Below are 19,765 nucleotides of genomic sequence, written 5' to 3'. Positions count from 1 at the left end.
TCTGTTTCCTACCTTGCTGTGGGAAAGTCCAAGCGATGAATGTCTCTTGCACATGCCACACTCCTTTTCCCTATGCACCCACTCATAATTTGTTGTCTGAGGTCAGCTATGTCTCCAGAGTCCAGGCATATGTTCACCAGTGTCCGTCTTTGGTCGCTATTTGTTGCTATCACTGCTTCTGTCATCACTGCTGCTGCTCGTAGCTGCCACTGTTGCTGCCACCTCTCACTGCAATGCTGTATTCTGAGGTCCTACCAGTTGGCTGAAATCCCTAAGAAGTGTGCTGTCTAATATTTCACTGGGTAGCAAGGAACCTTTCTGCTGCCTCTTTGTTGTCTTTTCACCATAACACTGTCTCTCTAGCAGGTCTAAGGTTCAGCCCCCTTACATCAGCAACCTTGGCACTAGTGATCACGGAGAAAGAACTAAGTTGCTCAAATGCATCTAGTCAGCTCAGTCTTTAAACACTGGAGAGGGAGGTTCAAATGGCTTCTGGGAGTCTTCAACAGGGCCACACCACCAGGTAGGAACACCTGTCCCCATCCTCAAATTGCACTTTGATTTGGCATCACTACCCTCTGCCTAGCAAGTGAGGTTAAAGTTAGGATGACCCCCTCACTTAGAGTGATCAGTGAGGTGCCATCCTGCTGCCCTTTACTCAGGATAACATTTCATTACCCCTGAATTTTAACCCAAAACAGCCAGAATTAATCGCTTTAACAACACAAGTCTGTTTGCTGCTCCCTTAAGCAGAGTAGGTGTCTCCATGCAAATACTGTTTGCTCTTGAGGTCTTTCTCCCCCCCAGTTCATTACCAGATGTCAGGGGAGAGCTCATTCAGACCCTGGTTATGGTTAGTTTACTTTTATTTTCAAGCTTTTGTTTTATAATAACTTTTAGTGTACTTTCCATTAAGCCAAATACCTATTTTATAATAACTTTAAGAGGAGTTCCATCATCCGTATTAAAACAATAGTAAAAATTAGAAGGAACTGTCTATGAGAGAACATCTAAGGTGCCACTTAAACCCCAGTCACTCTTCAACAATCCACACTAGTTTTAGTGCATTTGTTCTCATGCACTGTGGCTGTGTAGCTGTTTGGCTCACTCTTAATAGTTTTCTTTGAACTGATGTATCTAAACTGCCAGTAAAGATTGAAGTTGCTGCTATCTTTAGTCACCCTTTGTGTATTATCACTATGAAAACAATTCACCCATAGGATTACATTGCTTGTTCTGCTAAGGTGCTACTTAGCAAGTTAAAAAAAGTATGGATTGGATGAATGCACGATAAGGTGGATAGAAAGCTGGCTAGATTGTTGAGCTCAGTGGGTAGTGATCAACAGCTTGATGTCTAGTTGACAGCAGATATAAAGCAGAGCTCCTCACGGGTTGGTCCTGGGGCCGGTTTTGTTCAACATCTTTAATAACTATGATGGGATTAATTGCACCCTCAGCAAGTTTGCAGATGACACTAAGCTGCGGGGAGAGGTAGATACCCGGGAGGGATAGGGTCCAGAGTGACCTAGACAAACTGGAGGATTGGGCCAACAGAACAAGTGCAGAGTCCTGCACTTAGGACGGAAGAATCCCATGCACTGCTACAGGCTGGGGACCGACTGGCTAAGCAGCAGTTCTGCAGAAAAGGACTTGGGGATTACAGTGGATGAGAAGCTGGGTAGAGTCAGCAGTGTGCCCTTGTTGCCAAGAAGGCTGAAGGCATATGGGGCTGCATTAGTAGGAGCATTGCCAGCAGATTGAGGGAAGTGATTATTCCCCTCTATTCAGCACTGGTGAGGCCAAATCTGGAGTACTGCATCCAATGTTGGGCCCTCCACTACAGAAAGGATGTGGACAAATTGGAGAGAGTCCAGCGGAGGGCAACGAAAATGATCAGGGGGTTGGGGCACATGACTTATGAGGAGAGGCTGAGGGAATTTGGCTTGTTTAGTCAGCAGAAGAGAAGAGTAAGGGGGGATTTGATAGCAGCCTTCAACTAGCTGAAGGGCGGTTCCAAAGAGGATAGAGCTAGGCTCTTCTCAATGGTGGCAGATGACAAACAAGGAGAAATGGTCTCAAGTTGCAGTGGGGGAGGCCTAAGTTACATATTAGGAAACACTATTTTAATAGGAGGGTGGTGAAGCACTGGAATTGGTTACCTAGGGAGGTGGTGGACCATCCTTAGAGGTTTTTAAAGCCCGGCTTGACAAAGCCATGGCTGGGATGATTTAGTTGGTGTTGGCCCTGCTTTGAGCAGGGACTTGGACTTGATGACCTCCTGAGGTCTTTTCCAACCCTAATCTTCTATGATTCTATGATACTCCTTAGAGAATTGCTGGCCTACTTTAATGCTTCGTTGTAAAGCACTATCAAGACATTTATACATCAGACTTTTTAAACAATAATATCAGCAGCATTTTGTAACATGTAATCATGTCACACAGTGGATTGCATAGCATTTTGTTGGCTCTTTTGTCCTGTGATAAAAGCAATTAGATATTGAACCTCTTAACACTGAAAGACAGCCAAGTGAGTATCGAAGATACTGAAGTTCGTATAAGTGATTGCCACTCGATAAACTAGTGTTAGTTGCATAACATACACCATCTGTGAATGTCAAGATCTATGTTATCTGGCTGGGAAGGAGTTGGAAGACTGATTAATAACCTTCATTTGCTACTGAATAAAAGCTTTGATTTAGAGTTGTAGTGAACAACCCAAATATGATTTCTGAAATCCACTTCATGCTTAGAACTATTTTCTTTTAGATCTAATATAATCAGAGAAAATCTGTCAGCTTTTACTCCTAGTTTGTTTAGAAGCAATGTGGGGGAAAGAAGTTGATTTGTTTCTGTGATTCTCCATGGGGAAATGATTCAATAGTGGCAGATTTTTTATTTTTTGTCTAGGAATGTCAGAAAATATTTTGATTCAGATTTGATAAACTACTGTCATCAATGGTAGTTTCTACTGATGTCATGGGAATCTTTACGAAGCAAACTGAAGTTAACTTCTGGTGCATAAGCTACTAAGGACTTAATGGCATTAATATGCACGTTCTAATGGTTTTATCTGTGCGTGCATATCTGGACCTATATGTTTTGTGCTTCATGTAGAGCCTGAGGGATGCTTATGTCTTTATCTTCTAAGTGCCTTTGGACCCAGGGCCAAGCTAGAGTAGCAGGCTTTGCACTGGATACATGGAAGTGGGAGTCGGGGACCTGTGAGGGGAAAAGAATTCTCTTCCCACACCTAGGAGCACCTGGAGAGTTGCTACATGGAAGTTATAGTCCAGATACTGAAGAATCCCTCCATAACCCATTGTGCTGCTCCATCTACCACCTATTCACTGACACACAGAGCTCCTTGGAGATGGGTCCCATGCCACATGAGGTGCATGCTTCTTGCATATCCCCCCTACCCCTCCTTTGTACAATAGAACCACATCAGTTCTGCTGCCTGGGGTATCTCCATGAAGCTGGATGCAGCATTGAATACAAGGGGAAAACCATAGTAAAGGTTCAGAACTCATATCTTTTCAGGACCCCTAGATATAAACATGTCTGCTCATATGAATATGATTCTAAGTAGCTGATTCAAATACTGATCTGTGACTGTGCTGTCATTGGCTAAACAGTGTGTATTGTTTCACTTTAAGTGCTTAAAGTGAGAATTATTTTGTGGGTAAATAAAGGTGTCACAGTGAAGTAATTAACAGTTTTTTTTTCTCATGAAAAGAGAGCACTGTAATGCCCACTGATTCCTGTGATTGTTTATTGATCACGGAGCTCTGATACAGAGTCAAGCGTTATCATGGTTCAGTTATCAGAGTAGTATGTTGTCAAATGATGTGCTCTTTTCACTTGGGATCAAACTGAGGATGAAGCAGAAGTTGTAGAAAGCTACTGTATATAAATCCATCACAAGTGCTATGGGGGCCTTGAATCCTTCCAGACTTCTGTCCCTGCTGTGCTGCCCCATTTCAATATGTCCACCTACTGCAGAGCGATATTGACCAAGATATTTAGATCCCGGAAGTTGTGCTTCCAAGGCTGGGGCTCTATTAACCAAATTGCTCTAAGGCCTGGGCTCAGGCCACAATTATAGGGGGCACCCACACTTTTAAGACAATGAAGGAAAATGAAGCTAAGCCCTTCAGTCTGGAATTTCATTTTAAAACGTATAACACGGTGGTAACTGGGGCAACACCTTAAGGCATGAGGTCACACAGGTGTGCAGCAGAGTGTGTTCTGGCAGTACATGTAGTAAAGAAGTTGGACTGGTGAGGATGGAGCCAGAGAGGCAGGCAGGAAATTGGGAGTGGCAGCAGCTACTGCTGTGCCACCCAGATTACTGAAGGAGCTATAGCTGCCTGCCAGCTATGCAGAGCAGAGAAACAGCATGTCAAAGGAGAGAGGATGGGGGAGTAAAGAGGTGAAATTGGATGGAAAAGGAAAAGCTGGCAGGGGGAGTCAGCTGTGTCAGAAGAAGATTATAAGCTGCAACCTTTGACCTCTAAACAGTTGTGGACTGACTTTTTTCCCCCTAAGGTGCAAATGAAGTTATATGGTAGCAATGGTGCTCACCACCTTTGAAAATCTGGTCATTGAGATGTTGGCCTATCTAGATTAGAACGTGAGTGAAAAGAGGCCAAAAGATTCAGGCCTATTGCATTGTTGCTAACATTATAAAAATGTTTCCACGGAAAATGCTCCTAATGGGCAGGGTTCTGGGAGATGTTTTGGAGGCTGCAAGTGGATTTTGGTGAACTACAGGCCAATTTAAATATGACTATCCTACCTTTGAAATGCAACCCCCACCCCAAGGCAAGCCCTCCACAACCACAAGTCAACTCCGTAACCCCCTCCAACAGCCAATAGTATCTAGAGAGATAACATTGCACGTCTCCTCACTTTCGTGTGACTCAAACCCTCTCTCACACACACTCTCGGTGCACTTGTGTGTTGGTGGGCAGACAGCTGCTGTATTTTCAGCAGTTTTGATCTGTTATTGCTTAAACTGCAGAAGTGAGAACACTGCAGCATCTTTAGCTGGACACAAACTTTTAACATTGGCTATTCTAGTTTATTGTGATGATGATAAGAATAATTAATAATAATACAAACCTTTAGACCCATGTGAAAAAAACAAACATGCAGTAGATTAAATTATTTTTCTAGCAACTGACAGGTAGTAACCCTAGTTTGGGGCCTGAAAAAATCTGGGGGCTTGAACATTTGGATATTTATCCAAAACTGTGGAGATCCCACAACAGACCCTTCCTCTCAACAACCTTTTTGTCTCTGGATGTCGTCTTGTGTGAGGAGGCACTCGCTGGTGTATTTGGGGGAGGACGGCATTCCTCCAGCATCTCCCTCTTGGGGAGAAGTAGTAGAGACAGTTTGGAAAGGGATGGTAGGGCTTTTCCTCTCTCTGGGATACTTTCCTTGAGAGGAGATGGGGTTCCCTTCCCTCTTGGGAGGAGCATGAAGCTTCTCCTCTCCTTGCGTTCTCCCATTTTTCCTGCTATTAAAATCCCATTTCTCTCTCTGTTTGGCCTTTTGTCTCTGTGTGTATCCTCCAATCCTGACTCCTTCTCTGTCTTCCCCTTTCTGTTGTTCCATTTATCCTCTGTGCACCCATTCCCTCCACCGCCACCCCTCTGTCTTCCTTTCCTCTTCCAATTAGATTCCCTTTCCATTTCCTTTCCCTTGCCCTCTCTTTCACTGCTGCATTGGAGGGGTTCTTGATCCTCCTGCACTGGGCAGAGGGACGGAAACAGGGAACGGACACTCCTCCTTCTGTGTAGAACCTGCACGTAGGCAGCCATGTGCCACGATTTCCTTTCCTACTCTCTATATTAACTTCTCCTGCTGGTGCATTAGAGGTTACAGAGAGGCTAAGGAAGGGCCTGGCCCCCTCTGCTCTGTACAGTGACATCCAGTGGCAAGAACACTGTTTGCTTTCGTTTGGTTTTGTTTTTTAATTGCTCGGCCAGCTGCCTGTCTCTTTTGGCTGGGACTCTGAGCTCCTGAGACTGGGTTCAAAAACCCCAGGAAGTCATGGCCAAATTGGGATAGTTGGTAAGTGTACCTAGGATTGCTCATGGAGTTTATCCAGACCTATATACAATTTTAGAGGGCCGTTTGAAAATGTGGCCCAGTGCAGTATTTGCATTGACTATGAAACTTTACTTTTGAACAATACTAATAGTTCTCAGATTTAAATCAAACGTTTTGTACAATACACGTGTGTTTGTGGTGTGTCTGCTCAGCAGAGCACTTTCTGCTACACATTTTTGGTATACAACATAGCGATGACTATTGAACGTCTCTTCCCTTCATTATTCTCTCACCAAACTGTTTGAGTCATCACTCACAACCATTCAGTACTGACATATTTGTAAAGCAGCATGGATACTATTTTTTGCTGAATACTGTCTACCATTTGTCTATATGGTGGTGAATGTTGTCATTTAAAATTTATGAACTTGAATAAATGATATTTAGTCTTTTTGTTTTTTCCTGGGTGTATTTAAAAGCAGGTTTCCATTCTATTACATTAAAGGCTTCAGTTCAGACAGTAATGACCTGAATAGTGCCTGTTTTAATGTAATCTCTGCTGACTGCTGTTCCAAGAATAAAAATTTAAGCCCAAAGATTTAATGAAATCCCTTGGGATTAGTGCTCACTGTGCTGAAGAAATTGCATATCAACCTTTTCTCTGCACTCTAACCATAAGGTTTGGTGTCTGAATAGGAGGGTGTCCAAGAGAGAGACAACTCTGAGTTCATCAATAATTTACATTTTTGTTACTTACAAACCTGGTATTTGGGATTTTGTTGCTATAGCAATCCATCTGGGCCTGAATGGATAGTGTTTTAAGCGGTGGTTGTATATGGATTCACAGTGTGTGCTTTAAATCCCATGTTAAACTAATCCTTAGGTCTGTGCTGTGAATTATTTGAGGCTTCAACAAAATCTGTGTTACTTACAGTTAATGTTACAGACATATTGAGCAAATTAAGATGATTAAATATTTGAATATGAATATTGGGAAAGAGTTTGAAATTGCACTACATTGCAACTTTCATATGAATATGTGAGGCACTTAACAAATTTACACAACTCCCTGTATTCAAAATAAATCTAATTTGTTGTAGATCTGGAATTTAAGTAGGTTATGTATTTTGATTTAAGATATAAACCGGCTTTCTACATAATATTACATATCAGAATATTAGCTTGTCTTTCTTAGGTACCATTTTTATGTTTTAAGAGCATCCATGTAAATCAGCATACAGTATAACTCCAGTCTTCAAATAATCTGGTTTTATCTCTCAGTGATGGTAGCCAGGGTTCTAAGGCTGAGAACAAGATTTTAAATTCCCATCTGCTTTGCAAACATTAAACTCAATTTACTATTTGCAGTTGAGGTTTTAAATCCAGCTTCATAAAGCCCATCAGTTTTATTTCACACTTTGGTTTCAATTTGCATGGTTTTACAATCCCAACATTCAAAATGAAACTAATTTGACATCATCTGGTATCTACATAAAACCATAAATCTGCCAAAGGTCAGTGAAAAATTCAAAGGCATTTCAGTGAACCTGAGCTGAGTTTCAAATTTACTGCAAAACCAGAAACGTAGCAAGTTTTTATAGATTCATGGATTCCAAGGCCAGAAGGGAGCACTGTGACCATCTAGTCTGACCTCCTGTATAACATGGCCCGTAGAACTTCTCTAAAATAATTCCTAGAGTAGATCTTTTAGAAAAACATCCAATCTTGATTTAAAAATTCTCAGTATGGGAGAATCCACCACGATATTTGGTAAGTTGTTCCAATGGGTAATGCACAATTTCATGTGGCTTCTGTTTTTTATAAGAAAAGTTTCATGTGGTTCAAATCTAAAATTGTAGTTAAATCTGTCATATGCTGTCATTACTTTATTACCCCAAAATAAAAGTCCAGTTTGGAAAATATTCCTAGTGTTCCAAAGAATAGCTATGTAAATACACAATAAACTAAGCAGAACCTGGACATATTGATCCACAAATTTAAGGTGATAGGAATTATCTCCATATAAAATAGACATCCCCGTTCACCTTGGGGGTGTTGTACATGCAAAACAGTAATAAAGTAAAACTGTCACAAATGGTCCAAGTCTTGAAAACTCTTTAATTACTACACAGCTACTCTTTTGAAAACAGGTCTCTTAGAGAAGAATGAAGCATAAAATAGAGGGGGGTCTAGTTTGCTAATATTTTTATAAAGTAGAGGTGTTCCATGTCTCCAGTAACAAGTTCCAATCTACTTCTATTCTATTTAAATGATTTAAAACCAAACCAAACCATATTTATTTTAAAAATTATAGGTGACGTTCTGGCTCCATTGAACTCCCCTTGCCAATGTATTAAGATTTCACCCTATATCAACATACTTGGCATATTGGACTGGGTTTATTTTAGGGGTCCCTAAAAATTTTTCTTTTGATCCCCTTACTTAATGGAACTGTTCTCATAGTAGGGTACTATTCTGTGTAACTGGGGGTTGAGGAGTTAGAATGAGACCCAAAATGGCTTTGTTTTGTTGGGTGAGTAATCATGAGTAAATGAAATAGACATTGCAGGTTATTTACGTGACTATTTAGTGCCCTGAAGTATCTTTTGTAGACACCATATGTAAAATATAGATTATTCTTCAAACAGATATTGTAAAATGCAGCCAAGCATATCTAAATGTATTTTATTCTGTTGGTATTTCTAATGGCTTTCATTAGAAAACTGTTTCCTTTCAAATACCATTGAAATGAAACCAAATCGTGCAAGAGACTAGTAATGTGACAGATGCTACATCTGTAGCTATGGAAATGTAGCTGTCACTACAGGGGATCTTTCGCACTGAAGACCCACAGGAGTCCATAACTAAAGCTGAGTAAATTAATCTTCCAGCACATCTCATCAAAAATATTCTGTTTAATAGTAAGCAATAGAAGAACAGATGAATTCCCATTGTAGAGACATTTTTGATCTTCCCTTTTCAGTACGTATTTTTTATTTCTCTTGTGTATCTATTGTACTTCTGAACTCTAATAGTAGCTTTGAGAAGAATTTCAGTATTTAGTCTAGGCAAAGCTGTCTGGTCATTGGTGCTATGATTTTTTTTTAATTATTTATTCAAGGCTGCTAATATGTCACCAGCTGTAACCTACTCTATGTACTATTATTACCTTGAGGGAAACTCCCTCTGTTAACACCAAGAAAGGTAGACAGGCTCTCTTTATTTTTCACTTAATAAACCACCTGACATGATCATGATGTTGCATAATTTTGTTTCACTTTTTTTGTCTTCTCTGGAGCAGGGACTATATTTTTATTCAGGCCTTTTTGATTAATACTCAAGTAGGGAGCTATATTTTTATAACTTTCTCTGTCATTCTTTGTCTTTATGGTGAAAAGAAATAGTTTTCATCTGAGACACATAGTGATAATATGACACAGCTTGACACAGACAGTTTATATAAACAGAGTAAGACTAAGATGGTATACAACAGCGCAGGTGTGACTGTGTGTGTTAATTTGTCTGAGTCTCGGTAGTTGTATCTGTTTTAATACTAAATATACAGATGGATCTGAACCCCAGGAGCAGGTTTGGATCCAAATTTCTAGCTGAAGCATATCTTTGTAATGAGCCAAATGTGAATATGCTACAATTTGGGAAGGTTCAGATTTGGGTCTGAATTTCAAATTCCCAAATTTTCAGAGGGTTTGAACCACAGTTTGATCTAGAGGTTTGGTTCAGCCCACTGTAGAAATAAGAAGCTGGCATCCAGGAATTTGGATTAGGCCCAACAATGGCAGAATCAACAGAATGTATACTATATCTAAGAATGACCAAAGTCATTGTTCTGTAGACATGCATGAGATTACACACAGCTGAACTGAAAAATCTGGGGAGGAAATTAGTTCATCCCACAGCTATGTATTGCTAGATTATTCTAAACCTAACCTCTTCTTTTTGAAATAATGGTCTCCTGTAATCCTGTCTGTCAATCTTCTATTACTTCATTGCTCCACAACTCTTCATCATTTTGTCATACCAGCAACCCTGCTAGATGGAGGAGCTAGAACATATAGTTTTGAAAAAGTTTTAAAAAGTAATGTTATATCCCAAAGGCTGCAAAATAATGTTTTTTCAGACTAATAGAATATGTAACCCATCCAGCTCCATTGTCCAACAGGTGTCTCTAGCTGTGACATGTGAAAGGATGGTTTTTGGGGCGCCACAGTGACTGGAAGAACAGCCCAGGAGCTAAAATTAATGCTTTAAAAAAAGGGGGGAAGCAGATTTAGAATTATTTACATGCTGAGTCCTTTGCTAATTGTGTCATAAAACATAGTTGCAGGGCTAACTAATTTGGAATGGGATGGTGGAGAGAATCACAAATTATCTTTTTTTAAAATATGATAAGGATTGATATGATATGGTTTAAAGGTTTTTCGAAGAGCCCAGCCCTAGGTACTGCCAGTGCCATTCTTCTGTAGAAAGGTTAAGGTAAAAGTACAACTGCATTTACCTCTCTTTGTAACCCTCCACCTGGCTTTCTGGTCTCCACTGCATCAAACAAATTGCTCATCTTCACTTTTAAGTTCCTTCAAAGATTGACCCTGCCCTCCATTTAATCTCTTATATCCTAGCAACCATCGAGTTCTGCCAATAATGCCTGTCTTTGTCCAGCAGTCCAATTTTCCCTCAGACACCTTCCCGTTTTCACCATGCTGCCTTTATGCATGGGAATTGCTCCTTGTAACAAACTGTGAAGTCACTATGTTACGCTCCTCCAAATCCAGCCCTAAAACTCATCTCTGCTGTGATGCCTATAAAACACTTGAAAATGGTGAGCTAGCTGGTATGCTGTGATCACTGCTTATCATATAACTGACTGCATGACAAGATGGATTGAAGCATGAGGCACCCCTGCAGCATTTTCCCCACTCTTCCTCTGGCAGGGGAGGGAGAAGGTTGTGGCAGTAACTGGGGACATACATTATTTCTTCCCTTCCTCTTCACTTTCATGGGGACCCTGTGTAAGAGTTAATACAACCAGAATGTGAAATTTAAGTGGAGGATTCCAGGAGGCATTGCCCCTAGATGAGGGCGTGTCAGCATAAGAGTTGAGGAGAGCCTCAGGGGTCCTCAGAGGCCCAGATTTCAGAAGGTATTGGACAATCCATGGGTTCTGGCGGGGAGGGAGAGAGAGAAAACTCTCTGCTTCTACTGCAGGATACAAGAGTTGAAACCACTGGGTTCAAAGGAATCTTTGGAAACAGAACCTTGAAGATTTTCCTCCCACTGTGCCCCCTCCCATGGTAAACCTGGGCTGTAAATCTTAAGATATGTCTACACTGTAAATGAAGCTGTGATTGTAGCATGGGTAGTAATACCCATGGTAGCTTTGATTGAGCTGGTCTGGGTACCAGGAATAGTAAAGATGTGGTGATGTGGGCTAGTCACCTCACTACAAGCCTATTCGGGATTCTGTGTATGTTCTTGGGGTGATGACCTACACTGGGTCGTCTTCACTGCTATTGTTAAAGTTAGCGAAATTAGTACCCGCTCTAGCTAAATTTAAACTAGTGTGAGTATGCCTACCTGGGTTGCAATGACACCTGCATTTGTGGTGTAGACATACCCTTAGAGCATACACAAGTTAACTTAAAAAAAGGCAAACCTGTGGCATGAAGTAAACGACCTGATTTGTTTTATGCATATGAGAAATCAGATTAATGTTTTTCTTACAGAAACCTGGACTCCTGAACAAAGAAAAGAGTTGATCACAGAATCTGTATTCTGAACAGTAAGTAGTTTGATTACACACTATAAAGATGAACATTGGTTTTTTAACCCTACTGTAGGTAACTTTCCACATTTGCCTTTCTTCTACCTGTGTAAGAAATTTAGTGTAGTAAGCAGTTTCTGCCTTCTCTGAAAACTCAATTTCATTTCACTGGAGTGGATTTTTATTAATTTACCCTATAATCCTCTTAGATAAGATCATGATAATCGATGCAATGTATCTTTGGGTCAGTACAAAGTGAAAATATTGGTATTGCTTTTACTTTTTTTTGTTTTGTTTTGTAACAAAAGTGCATTGTTGTAATACTGGAAGTTAGCAAAGTAATGAAGAATAAACTGAAAATTGGTCAAATCTGGGATTCTATGTAGTTTAGTGATAAAATAAAATAGCTGGCTCTTGGGTTTGAGATATACAATTCATTCAGGGTGGACAGGGTGAGGAGAGAATTCTGTGTGCTCATGTTATCTATTTAATCATTAGTTCAGAATCACAAAGTGCTGACATAGTCACCTACAAGCTTAAAACATACAGCTGTTCTGAAAAGATTAGTCTTTGATTTCTACTGCTTCATAATGCATCAGGAAATTAAAATTGTGTGCAGGGATCAGACAATGAACTATGATGTCTGTGTTGTGAATAATATTATTGGTATCTTCTTTTAAAAGATTTTTTCAGGTTGGTTATGAGGTTCAAATTGTGGCCTGAAAAAATGCAGACAGTGTTTTTATTTCCAATCATCAATAGTAGTCTTTGCAGAAAGTAGCAAAAGGTATAATAGTCCTGTGTCTTTGGGTATCAGAAGTGACAACTCTGATAATCAGCATAAATAAATGTGTTTAAATCATTTCTATTTACAGTTCAATCCAAACAGCTGCTGTGCATTATGCACTAATAGAGGCTGCCTCTTTGTGGCAGAATATTGTGGGCAATATGTATTGTACATAAGACATACTATTCTTTACTGTGCTTTATATACTGTACAGAGGAAATGAGGGACTTTTCATGGCCATATTTGAAATCTCTATTCAAATAGCTAGTTTGTTGTATAGTTCTATATAGACTAGACGAGAGTCACATATTTTGAAGACTCTTCAACCACACTGTGTGGCCAATATACTTTGGCTGCATAGAAGATCCATGGGAGGCTGTGGGAGGATTTATATATGTAATATTTAAAAGCCAGAATACAGCCCTTGATCTCTGTATGTACCCAGGTTCAGTGAATGGTTTTAAGATTAGGTTAATCACTGGCATCATGAAAGGAATTGTGTGACATTCTGTTAATGCTGAGTCAAGTGGTACACTTCTTTGAAAATCTTAAGCTCTATCTTTGCTGTTGTTCATACAGCACCCAGAAGTAGGCACTTTACCAGCATAGAGTGAATGCATGTCCTATGCCCTAGGGAGCTTATCTAAAAAGAATGCAACATTTGTTAACGTTTTATCCATCAACCAGTATTGTGATTGCAACCAACCCTGAGCTCTTATTTTCCATTTTTAACTATACTAAATATGTTTAAATTTTTTACGTATGGTTCATTCCTTGCAACTTTTGTCCATTCACCCCAAACTTTAACCTTTCCTGCAATTGTTTTTCCCCATTTCCTACTGATCGTAACCCCATCCACTCCTCCTCCCCACCATATAGCCACACAACAATCCCTAACTTCACTTAGTTTCTCACCACACACTCCCACCCAAAAATCACCCTTTTCTCCTCTTCACAGAGTTGGCTTTTAGTATGTTTCAGGTTAAAATATTACAGTATACAAATCAGCTACTATGGATAAACTTGAAATTATAAGCTGAACTAGTGTCCTAAACTAGGCAAAATGTTTAATTTCCAAGTGTAGTATGGGATAGAGGACATGTGTGTCAAGGCAACCTGATGATAATGCAGTGAATAGGTTCTCACACATATATCTAAGGCAGTTGAGGGGGATTGCGAAACATGAAATATGGATGAGTTGCTGCAATTTGTATTTGAAGTTAGACCTGCAAAAGGATAGCTTTTTGACATTGGAAAAAGGTGCAAATCAATCAATTATAATTTTGCCTCCCAGGTTTAGGTTCTAGCAGCAGATCATTGATGGAGGTGTACATGTATTTTAGCAACTCCCCAGTATTTTGTATTGCATTAATGGTTTATGCATTACAAGAAATTTCATGAACCGCTATATTTCTCTCTATAGAAGGTGAATTTCTCTATCCTCCCTACACATTCACATACTCTCACAGGTCGTCCTCACTTGTCTTCCTCTGCTAACTGGCCAGAACTTTTTAAATAAAACAGCTGTTTCAAAAGAGTTTGGATTTATTTGTGTACATGGAGAATAAATTAATCAACTTTCACTGGTGCTCCATCACATACAGATTCCTTTCCTCCCGCTGGCAGAATAGGATGATGGAACCTTTTCAGAGTATCCATTACTTAATTTATCAGTCATGGTATTATGGTTATAGAATACAAATGCCCTATCCATGAATATATAATTACAAAAATGGAAAATACAGTGATCATTTAACATTTGAAATATATAAATTTATTTAATACCCTCTTTGGAGTATATACTAGAAATTAAAATAAACATAGAAATTTATTTTTATCTGACACCCATCATCTTCAATAAGTCACATTACTAACTTAAAAAGAAAAGGAGTACTTGTGGCACCTTAGAGACTAACCAATTTATTTGAGCATAAGCTTTCGTGAGCTACAGCTCACTTCATCGGACGCATCGGTTGCATCCAATGAAGTGAGCTGTAGCTCACGAAAGCTTATGCTCAAATAAATTGGTTAGTCTCTAAGGTGCCACAAGTACTCCTTTTCTTTTTGCGAATACAGACTAACACGGCTGTTACTCTGAAACCTGTCATTACTAACTTAATCAGGCTATACATCCAACCATATATAGTAAATTCAACTCACATTGGCTTTGTACCATTCAGCTTAATGTTTTTCATACGAATTGTACATTCCTTATACACTAGAATATTGTCATTCATTTGACCTGGGTTTAATAAATGATATATTACCATTTTAAAGTATTTTTATTTCTCAACTGTTTCTCATAATGAAAATCCTGAAATCTCTAGAGTTAGTGTAAAAATACAGACCTTATCTCAAAAATAGGAGGAATATAATGAATATTGCATTAAATGCTCAATTTGTTTCGCTATAAAATTTGACATTTTGAATTATGTTGATGTGTTATTTTACAGTGCACTTACAGATGCCCAGAAAATGCACAGAAGACAGACTTCTTCAAAGCTATACAGCCTAAGGCCCCAGTTCAGGAAAACACTTAAGGATGTGCTTAATTTTAGGCAAATAATTACATCCCAAAGTTCAGAGGGGTAGCCATGTTAGTCTGTATCCACAAAATCAAGGAGGAGTCTGGTGGCAGTTAGACTTTAAGGTGCCACTGGACTCCTCGTTTTTATCCCAAAGTTAAGGACTTGCTGAAGTACTGTCCTGAATAGGGATACTTTCCTAACTCCCATTGTCTTCAGTGGGCTTTGGATCAGGCTCAAAACGTACAAATGGATCTACATGAGTATATCCCTGTGTTTGCATGGAGCTCTATTGACTCCAATGCAGCTGCACACCAGTGCCCGTTCTATTTGTGTACGTACAATTGCAATATTAGGGACCTGATGACAAACCATTGAAGATATAATACACACCATCAAGGTGGACGAGCAAGGAAAATCACAGGTTATGCATATACAGTTATGCACTTACTTTGTTTAGGCAGGCATTGTCTAGTCTACATGTCTCTGATGGGTTTCTTTTGTTGTTGTTAAAAATACACTGCTGCTTACACTTTAGGAGTGACTCAAGCGAGGTTACAATGTAGGTTCGTTGAGTAAATTTGCAATAACGTCAATAGTGTCTTCCAAATCTATAAAGCTCTGATTAATAAAAACATTCCTATTCAAGACAGCACTTAAGCAAGTACTTAAATTAAGCATGTGCTTAAGTCGCATTTAAGTTAATTGTCCCATTATGTTTAAAAATAGCCATTCTATATCATTATTACATCTTTGTTTGGTTGGTATAGAACGAGTGATAACGAAGGGGCTGACTTACCTCCCATCTTCCTATTGACTTTCAATGGGAGCTGGCTCAGTCTCTAATGCTCTTCTTAGAGCTCTGCTCATTTCTGTTTATTTTAATGAGAGTTCATGCAGAGACAGAAAAAGATCATGGAAGGGGCAGCCATCTTAGCTTTTGCTTAAAAACCTTAGACACCAAAGTAAGTGGGGGAGGGGGAGGGAGATGCAAACTATTCTGTGATTTTTTTTATTTATTTTTTTTAACTTTTACCATCTTCATTTAAAATGCAGCAGCTCTTGTCAATTGGATTTGATATTTTAAAAGTTCAGAATCGTGCGGCTGTGGAGGAAGAAAAGACTCTTGCAATATGTGTACCACAAGCAGTGCTCATCATCCTTCCGCCTTTAACTGCAATCAAATTTCATCTGTCACTGCACATATTTTGGTTTTTCATGTAATTGACAGCTTTGATGATTTTTAATGGCTGTCTGGTTAATGACAAGTTTTTTTCCATTATTTATGCATAGTAAAGACAAATTCATGTAATATAATATAAATTAGGAGACGGCTCAAATCAACCATCAGTGCATGAGGAGCCTGGTAGAACTATAGTCTGCTACAATGAGATGAGAGTGGATTTATTCTATAGAAGATAACTGCATGGGCAGTTTCACTCCATTACTTCTAGAGGAATTGAATTCATGTTTTACTTATTAGCTCACAATACCCAGAATTATAGTGTGTTGTTTACTCTAACTTCTGTTCTGAAGCTACCATAGTATAGAACATTCATGTATTGTAATATCGAAATGAACAAAGATCCTGTGAGAAGCAGGTATTTTGATTTTGGAACCGTCAATTTTGTATAAGATGAATTTAGAAAGATTTGAAAAGAAATAGGTCAGTGCTTTCTGAATCTTTCATGGCAATCAGGATAATGTTATGTTTCATTAAAATAATATACATGCTTTAAAGTCTAGAAGCAGCATGCAGTCATACTCATTCCCCATGCTCCTAGTTTTCTGATTGCCCATCAAGACTTGTGTGCATACACCACAGCTATGGATAAAATAATTCATTCTAATGCTCACACTACCTGACTTACTCCATGGTGTTCTCACATAAATTGATTTTACATAATTACATAATTTCAGACTTTTTGTTACTGCAGGATATAGCATTTGCACAGAATAGTATGATTTATTTGCTTTTGCCTCTCTTTTTATTGTCATCTAAGAACTGGTGTAAGCAGTACATTCTTTGTGACTTGCCCGCTCATGAATTCTTATGCACAAAAACTATTTTCCTTCCCCCATCACTTGTCTGTATCTGATATTAGGGCTACAACGTTACATTTTCAGCTGAGAAGCCTCAGACATAGATTTAGATTCTGTAGTGCTTTGAGATATACTAGTTATGCAACCTAATTTTGCAAAATGGCTGTCTACATACTTCCCTGGGGCTTCAGTTTAGTTGTCGTCTATCATTTTAGCACTTTGATTGATTATTCTCTGCTATTTAATTTATCTTCTGCTTCTTAGCTTTTTCTTCAGTTGGCAAACACATACTTTTCTAGACACATTTTTAAATGCAGTGCTTGCCAAGTGCACTAGAAGTCACTTTTTTTCCCCTGAGAATTTACCCATTAAAACAAATGATGGGCTGATGATATTTTGTCTATTGTCCATGGACTGTAAATCTGAAATTATTGGTTGTCAAATTTTCTATTATGCATCCAATTTTCCCAGTGTTTTCAACTCCACTGTGTAAATTAATTCTGACATATAAGGATGCAGCTCTGAAACTGTGTGTGTATTGCCCTCTGCCCTGCAAATAAAAAAAAGGAGCAGCTTCTTAAAAGTTATGGGCCAAATTCAGCATTGATGTGGATCCGTCAGCTTCAGTTGAATTACCCGAGGTACACCAGTAGAATTTCACCTTCTTTAGACTCTCTTAGACTTTAAGGTCAGAAGTAACAATCATGCTCATCTGGTCTGACCCCCTGCACATTGTAATAGACCCCTAACCTCTGGCTGAATTACTGAAGTCTTCAAACAGTGATTTAAAGACTTTATACCCTATAACTGCAAATTTACTGGCTTAATATGCTTCTTTGTCATTCACAGAATTTTTTCACTTGAAAATAGGAAAGTAAGCACGTGTTAAGTGTGTTGGTTTACTAACTTTTGACATTTTGAAATATGAAATAACCAACACACTATTGTAACTTTAAATTAGGTTGTTACACACACTCCTGGGAACACTTTTCCATTTAAAAAAATCAGGATTTTTTGCATGAAGCTTTAGTGTATATGTACATTTGGCAGCAGGAGTGACATGACTGACCATAACATTTCCAAGGAAGCTACTGCAGGTGATTGGGTCTGTGATCCATGAATCAAGAAGCTTGCCCTTTGAATTCCTTTGCTTTCCTTGTTTTGTGGAGACTTTAAGGCCAGAAAGGACAATTGTGATCACCTGGTCTGAACTTTGGCACAGTGCAGGCTCCAGAACCTCACCTACCCACTCCTGCAATAGAGCCATAACCTGTGGTTGACAGGTTTCAGAGTGGTAGCCGTGTTAGTCTGTATCAGCAAAAACAATGAGGAGTCCTTGTGGCACCTTAGAGGCTAACAAATTTATTTGGGCATAAGATTTCGTGGGCTAAAACCCACTTCATCAGATGAAATGGGTTTTAACCCACGAAATCTTATGCCCAAATAAATTTGTAAACCTCTGGTTGAGTTACTGCAGCCCTCAAATCATGATTTAAAGATATCAAGTTACAAAGAATCCACCCTGTACTCTAGTTTAAACCAGCAAATGAGCCATGCCCCACACTACAAAGGAAGCTCCCCCCCACCCCCCAAAAAACACACACAAAACAAAATAGAAAAAAACCCAGGGTCTTTGCCAGTCTGACATGGGGGAAGAGTTCTTCCTGACCCCAAATATGGCAATCAGTTAGATCCACCAGCCAGACACCTGGAAAAGAATTCTCTGTAGTAACTCAGAGCCCTCCCCATCTCTGGCCCTTAAAATTCCCCCAGGAGTAAAATATTTTCATGCCACTGCACATGTCCAGAAAACAGAGGTGAGGCATTGGGGGTGAGGGGACACATGGGGTCATGTGCCACTCCCCCCCCCCCCCCCCGCCATTTCTGTTAGTGCAGAGCTACCCGGCTGAAGGAGGTTGCCACTTGCTGACTATGCAGCTGGATACCGTCTCCTGGGTTCTTGTGTTTGGTTGTGCTCCCCTTCTGTGTGCTGGGAGCCATCCTGTTTTCTGTCCAACAGTGAGTGCCCACACCCAGACCCACCCTGCTGAGCCCCAACCACCCTCACCTTGACACCCTCCCTCCCCCGCAGTCAGAACCACCCATTGAACCCCTGTGCATCCAAATTCCTCACTGAGCTGCCCACACCCAGATTGCTCCCACACAGAACCCTCTTGCCCCACACCTCAATCCCCCTACTCTAAGCCCCTGTACGCTTGGATCCTGCTGAGCTCAGCCTGCCTGCCCGCCCATACCTGGTGTGTCTGTTGCAGAGGAGCAGGGTGCCAAAGTGTTTCTAGGGCAGGCCCAGCCCTTGCACTGTATCAGGGCTGGTGAAGCCTCACTGCTGAGTCTGTGGCCCAGGGGAATGGGAGGGGTGGGCTGCAAGGTGATCTCCCAGTTCTGTGCAGCCAGTCACCTGTGCTCCCCACTGCCATGCTGGAGACTCCACATTTATTTATTGACAAATAAAATTTGCAGAATTTTGCAGAATTCTAACATGTTGTTCACAGAATTTTTTTTTTTTGCGCAGAATTCCCTCAGGAGTAATATTTGCTGCTAGCAGTTG

The 19,765-nt window shown here is 39.8% G+C and overlaps 1 protein-coding gene across 7 annotated transcripts in view; it reads left to right on the top strand.

The window, feature by feature from the left end:
• Positions 1–19,765, top strand: part of SYT1 (synaptotagmin 1) — a 490,694-nt gene that overhangs the window by 164,778 nt on the left and 306,151 nt on the right. For 6 of the 7 annotated variants that reach the window (XM_074941984.1, XM_074941983.1, XM_074941987.1 and 3 more), the window contains one exon: positions 11,804–11,859. The exons of the other annotated variant lie outside the window; for it this stretch is intronic. The gene's annotated coding sequence lies outside the window, so the exon portion shown is untranslated. The remainder of the gene's footprint in view (positions 1–11,803; positions 11,860–19,765) is intronic. 7 annotated transcript variants of the gene reach the window in all.

This window comes from Natator depressus, chromosome 1 (assembly GCF_965152275.1).
Source record: "Natator depressus isolate rNatDep1 chromosome 1, rNatDep2.hap1, whole genome shotgun sequence".
NCBI classification, from domain to species: domain Eukaryota; kingdom Metazoa; phylum Chordata; order Testudines; family Cheloniidae; genus Natator; species Natator depressus.
The sequence above is the reverse complement of the archived record's forward strand: the minus strand, read 5'-3'. Positions and strand labels throughout refer to the sequence as shown.